Here is a 9216-nt window from a genome sequence, read left to right as displayed (position 1 = left end):
TGTAGGGGCGTTTTCTTGTGGTCGAGGGACATCCCGACAACTTCCTTCGTCATGCACGGCCGCACGGTGTGGCAGGTTAGGCCGCGGGACAACACGTCTTGGGGCGAGGACACCATCTTGACGCGGAGGAGGTGGGGGCACTCCGTGAGCCGCGCGTCTCGGTGCGAGGGCGCCGTCTTAACGCAGAGGTGGCGAAGGCGCTCCGTGGGCTACATCGCCCGTGGCTGGAAGTGGGCGAGCTAGCAAGAGCGATGGTGCAGGGGAGTCCCCAGCGGCGCTGACGAGCTCAGCGATGCGATCCAGCTAGTCCTCGTAGAGGTCGTCGACCAGGCGGTAGCGCAGGTGCTCGCGTGCCATGAGCAGCGTGCCCTGCGCGTCCGTGGGCACGCGATGAGCGTGGGACGACGAGCCGGCCAGAGTCAGCGATGGGGTGGCGGTGTGGCCGTCCTGCCGCACCGAGGCATGCAACGATGACGCTTGCTGCTCGTTCCCTGCTGGGCTAGTGGCATCGTTGGCAACGGGTGATGGAGAACGGCGGGAGGTCCGCCAACGAGCGTCGTCTGAGCGAAGCGTGCGGCGAGGGCGGCGCGGCGCTCAGCATGGGCTCGGCGAGCGTCAGACATGGATGCGATGGTGCAGTGGAACGTGGATCGACAGAAGAAAAGCTTTGGCACCAAAGAGCCAACTAGTACTCTACGCCTATTGGCGCCCGCCTGGCCTTGGTTGTCATGGCTCACGTCACGGAAACCTCACGAGGTGCCCCTCGCCTTGATCTCTCCGCTCCTCGCGAGCCAGCCTAGTGAGGCTGCCCCTGAGGAGGTGTTGTGTCGTCCGCCTCGCGAGGCTTGGCCCCTCGCGAGGGTCTTGAGAGTTTGCTAATGAAGATGGGCCGTACCAAGCCGCTGGTGGAGCCATGCCCTGGGATGCAGGCAAGCAAGTTTGGGTACCCCCATTCCTAGAACGCCGACAATTTCCAATTAAGATAAGTTTCTTCTTTTCGTTACAAATCGAACTGTCCTGGTCCACCTACTCTCCCGTGCCCAAATACGTACTCTGTAGCAGCTGTTAATGTAATGTTGGTGGTAAAATGAAGCAATGGCACCATTAATGTAATGTCGTATTTAACGGTTGTCATAGTTAATCCTAATGCCCACACTAATATCTAGTAATGCTGCTGCTTTCGAAATTGCTACTGTCCTTGTAGGATTGCCATTCAGATAAGGAACATGCTTCTTTTCATTTGATGTATGTTTCATCACTTGTTTGTCACCCTCCTTTCCACCTTTTTGTGCAAATAGAGAAATACATTTCATGCTTGATCTTAGTTGAACTGCACAAATGATATCCAAATTATAGTTGAACATTCTAGGAGCTTCACAGCCAACCTTGATGTTGCTCAATTTTATTGCAACTAATGAAGAAGAAGCTCTGTGGGTTTCGTTTTCTGCTGGAAATGGAACTGGGGGCTGAAGCCCTTCTCTTAAAAAAATGAAGAAGAAGCTGTTAGCTCATGGGACATCGCTTCATTTTAGGTGAACTGCACCAAAAGGTTCCATGAATTGAATCATCAATGTTGGTGACTAGTGTAATCCCTTCTACGATGGCATCGACTGCAGATATGGTTCCCATCACGAGGTATGTGGATTCTTGGTCTGATCGTTTGCCAAAGATCCTGCATGTTGAGTCTGCTCTTGTGCTACTGTTTTAGCACTGCCATGATAAAGCAGTAATGTTATTATTTTGCACCTTAATCTAGTGGCACTATTAATTTGAGGCAGTGTTTTGGCACCGTTAGTGCCACTAATTTTTTTATATATCGAAAGAGGGGGTTTCCTCCGATTTCATTAAAGAAACTCTAGCATAGAGAACCATTATCCGACAACATCTCAGTGTAAAGGGGCAGTTATGCAACTACTACTAGACCGGACTAAGTACTAGCAGGAGACAAGTTTTCCACATAAGCTAGGCAGGTAGGGGACGCAGCACCAACTCGACCAAGTTTGGATTACAACCCAAACGCTACCACAGAAATATCAGGGGGGAAGATAGATCCAGCTTCAGCGTACCAGTCTAAGTACCCCTGGCCTCCATCCTTGCGACGCACAGTACACCTCGTTTGCCACCTGCTCGACCCTAGTGCCACTGATAAAATGAAGTAATAATACAGTTAAAATAGATTGAGTGTCCTCTCTATCATTTCGTTTCCAATGTAGATAAAGAAAGTGCTTCTCTTTCTTAGTATATGTTTCATCAACTAGTCCCATTGTTAATGTTTAAGCGTTTTTGCAAACCGGGGTGCATAATTTTAGTTCATCTGCACAAAAATAGAGATTGGAATGTCTCAAGGCCCATCCCTGTAATACCGCTATACACTGATGTTCATCACTGGCAGAAGGTGTATCGGGGAGACTTGGGTCGATTTCCAGTATGAGGCGTACCGTATGAGGCGTTGCAAGGCCCAAATCGCCCTCACAACATGGTTTACTATGATACTATCGCAATATTTTCTTCTATTTATTATTGTGTGATTCATCAACTAGTGCCACTATATTGTAATCATGCTTTTTCATTATCTATTCAAATTGGGTTATTCAGCTGCATTTTGGTGGAACTGCACAAATGTACGGATGGAACCGGCATATATGCAGAGTGTGAGGTGCCAAGTAAAAATTACCGACACCAACCCTGCTCCATCTAAGCATTGGCATCCACCACCACCAGTGGGATGTGTGGCGCTCACTATGGATAGATCTTTCTCCGCAGCAAATCCTCTAACCAAATAATAGTAGCTTACACTTCAAAAAAAATACTAGTAGCTTATATTGGTAGTTTTCTAGGGAGTACTCTTTTCTGAAAGTTGCACCAATCTATTTTTCTTTATTTGTACACACTGTCACAACTTTGACCCAATTGTCCAGAGCTATTTTAGGGTGATTGGCATAGTACTCAGAGACTAATTGTAAGCATGATTTTTATTAGTTGTAACACTGATTGTAAGCATGAGCAGATGGAAGATTAGGTTAGTGTGAAACTTACCTTAAACCCTACCGACGCCGTTGAAACAAGGCAAGCGTCGAGGGAACCGTGGAAAACGGCGGGGAAGGGACGTCAAGGTTTTTAGAATCGCGATTCTGTTATACATTGTACAATTTACGATCCAAACTTACCCATCTGATTCTACAATTTTAGTTCATAAAATCTACGTTTCTACGTTCCTGGTAGTGAAGATTCTATGATTTACGATTCTACCATCAAAGCTCCGATCGGATTCAAAATCGCGATTTCTGACAACCTTGCGTCGCGCCATCCGGCCTCCTCTTGCGGTGGTAGAACGAATAATCATGTGGCTCCGGCTGGCTCTGCACCCTCACGAACAGCACACCGTACTCAACCGATTCGTTATCCTCTGGGTGCTCAACCTTCGACCTGTATACCCACCACCTCCTCCTGACTTTCAACTCGGGCGAATCTGTCTACTTGATCGTCCAGAGGAGATACTCGATGAACTCGAAGGGCTGCGACGTGACTGCCACCGAGGAGTACATCGTCGCCCTCATCGCCGCCGTCTCGCTCATTCGCATACATTGCCACATGGCACTCACCGTCCTTGAAATCTCCCACTCATTGTCACACCAAGTAAGGATCTCCTTCGACCTGGCTAACTTTGCCTGGTCTCCATTGGCGATCTGCCTCATTTGCTGCTGCATCCGCTCAATAGATGTCCTTCTGAGTGGTCCGGTGCTAGCTTTGGAAGATGGGGGAGAGACGGTGGTCTTGCAATGGAGAAGAGGGAGAGGAGAGACAGTGGTTTTGGAATGGAGAAGATGGAGAGGAGAGGGGGTGGTTTTGCAATGGAGAAGAGGGAGAGGTGAGACGGTGGTTTTAGAATGGAGATGATGGAGAGGAGAGGTTTCCCTGCTTTTCGGTCACTGACAGGTGGTCCACGCTCTTGTTGGGACCCATGTGTCAGTGTCTCAATGGCAGGATGGGCTACGTCAGGGGATCCTCATCCGAGGAGAGAGGAGGCGGTTTTGCAATGGAGAAGAGGGGGAGGCAAGGCGGTGGTTTGGAATGGAGATGATGGAGAGGGGAGGAGGTGGTTTTGCAATGGAGAAGAGGGAGAGGAGCTTAGGGTTGTCAGTATTTGCAGGTTGTGAATTGTGTTTTGTGTTGTGTCTTTTGAGAGTACTTTCAGATATGAATGTCTTTTGAATTTCAGATTTGCAGTATTGAGCATATGAAGTATTTTATGAATTCTAGAGATCTATTTTTAGCACTTAAAAATGTAGTTTCATAGGAGTATAAAAGTGTAGACAATGTGATTCTCAGAGAAGAAACTGCAAGTTTCACTTTCAGATAAGAAACTGCAAGTTCAGTTTCACATAAGAAACTGCAACTTTCAGAGGCAGAGCATTTATATTAACACGACCTTTCCAAACAGGGTTCACATCATGTTGGAAGTTTTATTCATGGTCGAAAATGGAACTACCGGCCAGTTAACATCATGTAGATCAACATTCATGCATAGCACATCTACATATGATGCACAGTCAAAAAGGTATGCTATTTTCAAAATGCCCACACAATGTCGAGTGTGCGAAAAACAGAGAAAATGAGGGACGAAGTTTTGGCAAGTTTTGGACGTGTTGTGTGTAGGTGACAATGGGGACCCACGTGTCAATAATGGCAGAGGAAAAAAAATTGGAGATATTTTCCCTGCATCAGGTGGAATCGAACCCGGGCGGAAGAGCTATCGCTTGTCGGGTAGTGTCACTTGGCCACTGAGCTAGTTCAGTACTTTCTTACAAATAGGGCACTGCCTTAGGTGGTCCGATATCCTCCTGTGCCTTTGTGTGCTCGCCGCGGCTCCGCTATCTACCGTTGTGAGCATGCTGAACAAACAAGAGGAATCTGCAGAGGACTATACGTGGAGAGGCGGGCAGTCGGGACCCACCAGGTCTATGGTAGTACGCAAGCTAGGGCCTCATTGAAAAAATACTTCCTCCGAATGCTATACTAATGTTGGGGCCCACGGGGTTGTCAACATATTTACATTTTTAGGTCCTTCAACCTAGTTACTATAGGAGATAAATTCACGACGAAGCCAGGGAGCTGGCAGGTATCATTTATTATCACTGGGGTCGCAATTATCAGCTGGGTTTTTGGCTGCCCCGTCTAGGCTTTCTTGTTTAACATTCGTAGCCAACAACATGGCGGTTTGTATTTTTCTGAGGGCCGTCATGTATCGACCGGCCTATGGACCTCCCATCCGAGGTTTTATTTTTCCTGAAACATCGGCAGCCCAATTTGTGTATTTTTTTGAAGAAAATGCATAGGTCTGTTATATTTTTCTATATAAGAATAGGAATGCCTGGTCCAACTTATGTTTCCCTTCTAACTATATTATATATATATATTAAAATTATTTTATATTATTGTTATTGTCATCATATATTTAATAGATACTTACAAATGTAAGAAAACAATATCCAACATCTTATTAACTTATAAGAATAAATTCTTAACAATAAAATCATGGAGTTTTTTGGCAACAAAAATCCTAGTGATTATGTACAAGAGCTTGGTAAGATTTAAGAACCAATGTAATAATAAATCACTTATTATTTAAATATAATTATAACAAAATGCTTAGCCCCTGTTTATTTTTTGATAACATTGTTGTGCCCAACCCATCATTATAATTAGAATCAGCCCAGTAAAATCGTGTATATCGAGAAAGTGCAAATGGCCTGTAATTTTTAGGAAAAAAATTAATGGGCCGCATGGACTCTACATTATTTGTTCACCCAACCCAGCAACTGGATTGTAATTCTAAAAAGAGGAGATCAAATTGACTGTAAATTCTGAAAAAATGGGTTGAATACGTGCCACATTTTTGGAGGCTGAAATGTGGCCCAATAGGTCGAAGCCAAGGCAAGTGGTTGTCAACTTTGACAACAAATGATTCTGACATCGTTAGCCGTTGGATTTACATCCAACGACCGGCATCCATCTTCAATCTCTCGTCTTCTTCCTGCAGCACGGCTGGGACCACCTGCTCCTGCCTCCTGCTGCTATGAGCTCTGCTTAGCACGCTTCACTGTGAAGCGCTACCCCACCGTTGGCCAGGGCATCCCTCCACCCCTCCACACCTCCTGTTCTTCTCCACAAACTGCCATACCACACCGCACCAGAATCAGTTAACCCTTGTACACCTCTCTGTCTGCGACTCTACTCCCGTGTCTTCCCATCTCCGGCTCGTTGTTGTCCGGGGCCTCGCTGTCGTCCACCACCTTGGATGCACTCGCCGCAGAGTGGTCAACATGGTCAACGAACGACATCCATCGGAAGTAGACTGTGCGTGGAGAGGCTGACAGCTGGGTCCACGCCCGCACGCAAGGAAATGCCTCCTTATTACACGCAAAATAATGATTCCTCCACCTGACAGTTGGGACCCACCGGAAGGGCCTCTGTATTTCGAGAAAAAACGTTCCCCCGCTGACAGGTCGGACCCACCAGCTATATCTTCGCACGCAAGGAAGTGCCTCCTTATTACGCACAAAAAATGAATACCCCCTACTAGCTGGGACCCACCTTAGTGGGAGGCGGACTTGTGGGCCCACTAAGTTGACGGGGACAGAGGGCTTTGTCAACTTAGTCAATATGAATGATTCTAGCTCCAGTGACCGTATGATGTCCATCCAACAACCCTAGTTCTTCTTGCTCCAGTGGCCCAAGCCAGCGCCGGTCGTGCCGCGTGCTCCTGCCAACCATGGTTGGCTGTGATGTCGCGGAGGCCTCACCGTCCCCTACTACTCCCACCGCTGGCCTGGCCATCCCTCTACTCACCCACACCCCCTGCTATTCTATGGTGACGACAACCTCACACCGCAGCCGAACCAGTGAACCCTTGTACTCCACTCCGCGTGGGCAACCACTGCTACGACTTCCCCAGCTCTGCGTCGTCCCCTTCCTAGGCCTCGCCGCCGTCCACCGCCCTGGTGCTCTCGGTGCTGTGTGGTCAACATGGTCAAGGAGCGACTTCCATCGGAAGAGTACTGTATATGGAGAGGCTGGCAGCTAGGTCCACGGCTGCAGCAACGAAGTGCCTCCTTATTACGTGGAAAATAATGATTCATCCACCTAACAGCATGGACCCAACGGACGGGCCACCTAGTAGAGGTGCGCACGTAGCATGTACACGTACATACAGGGGCTAGGGTGCAAGAAAGAAAATACAGCCACGTACGTACATACGGGCGGGGCATATGTACGGCCAAGGCTCGTGTCCCTGGCTGGGTCGGAACGGAGAAGTTGTGCTGTCGTCGTGTTCATGGGAAGGCAACCGGCTGGGTCAGAACGATATGCGTCACCATGTTCATCGGGAGCCAACCGGCTTATACGGAACAAGCAATGGAAACTTGGCCTGGCATACCGCAGAACGGAGGAAACAGGCTTGTGTTCGACCAGCCACGGTCGAAATGGGATCCTGTTCATCGGGGAGGGGGGGTTGGCGTACCGCAAAACGGAGGAAACGTACCTCATACGGTCGAAACGGGGTCCTGTTGATCGGGAGGGGTGTGTTGTTCCGTAAAATGGAGGAAACAGACTTGTGTTGGAGCACTACGGTCGAAACGGGGGTCCTGTTCATCGGGAGGGGTGTGGCGTACCACAAAACGGGACTCCACGGGATACTGTTCATCTCCACCGTCGACCTCCTTCAGCTTCCATGGGCTCCTGTTCGTCCACCGTCGACCACCTCTAGCCTCCACCTGCGACTGTTCATCCACGGGCTCCTGTTCATCCAGCCTCCACCGCGTGCTCCTCCATCGGCTACTATTCAACCAGCCCTCTCCACGGGGTCCTGTTCAACTACCACTCCGTGGGCTACTATTCATCCAGCCCTCCACTGGCTACTGTTCACCCAGCCCTCCACGGGGTCATCCTGTTCATCCAGCCCTCCACCGGCTACTGTTCATCCAGCCCTCCACGGGGTCACGTTCATCGACCGGCTCGATCGATCGGGGTACTGTTCATCCAGCGGCAACGGTCTCTACTACCGCGGGGTCCTGTTCATCCAACCCCCCACCCGGAACTGTTCATCCAGAGGCAGCATCGATCGGCTTCAGTTAGCATCAGTAGCGAAGGAATTACTTGGGTTCAGTTAATAGCAAGGGATCAATCGATAGCTCGGGTTCAGTAACTGTAGCCTGCAGTGCAATCGCTCGGGTTCAGTTAGAGCGCAACGCCTCGCTCAGGTTCAGTTAGAGCACAATGCCTCACACACACGCCCATACGTACGAGAGAAACGCACATCGCTCGGCCCCCGACCACCCACCATAACCGGGAACTCCCCCGATATTTTCCTCGCCCTCACTTCTACCACGGTTTTCTCCGTCATGGACGGCCCAAAGAATGTCATGCAGCTGCGTCTCCGGCCCGCCCAGCACGAAACGCCCATTTTCTGTCATGATTTTTTGTCATAGAAGTAGCAGGCCACCACATCTATGATGATACCAGGTTTTGTCACAATTATTGTCATAGAAGTGTCATAAGCATGACAAAAAAATTTGTTCGGCCCAAAATGTCACGGATGTGTCTTTTTTGGTAGTGATCATAGCATTCATCCTTCAGTAAGAACGAAGGGGCATTAAATAATTTAAGAGTTGAAGAGTTACTCTCATTAGAAGGGGGGCACAGGTAGCTAATCCGCTCTTCCTCCGTTTGTTCTTTGCTCTCCTCCTCATTCTTTTCATCCAATGAGCTCATAGTTTCATCATTTTCTTCTTCCATAGACTCCTGCAAAATGTTAGTCTCTTCTTGGACAGCGGAGATATTCTCAATAAGTGCATCAATATCGCAATTATATCTATAATTATAATAGCAATAGTTAAGAATAGCAAGATTTTTAGGTCTATAGCCAGCATCATCTTCATACTTTAAAAATAGAGATTCAATTTCAGAAGCATCCTTAAGAGCAAGAATTCTTCTATTCGTTCCACATAGTAGTAATCATATATACCATTAGCATAAGAAGCTAAGGTTTCATTATCATTAAATTTGCATGAAAAGGGAATATGTGGAGCATTCATCCTAGAGCAACAAGTATAATCATATCTCAAGCATAGATTCCAAGCATACCATTTCAACATATGAATTTCATTCCATAACAATTTCCATTTATGAGTCAAGCGATAATCCCTAAAGTATTCAGGT

Source organism: Triticum urartu, chromosome 1 (assembly GCF_003073215.2).
Source record: "Triticum urartu cultivar G1812 chromosome 1, Tu2.1, whole genome shotgun sequence".
Taxonomy (NCBI): domain Eukaryota; kingdom Viridiplantae; phylum Streptophyta; class Magnoliopsida; order Poales; family Poaceae; genus Triticum; species Triticum urartu.
The sequence above is the reverse complement of the archived record's forward strand: the minus strand, read 5'-3'. Positions refer to the sequence as shown.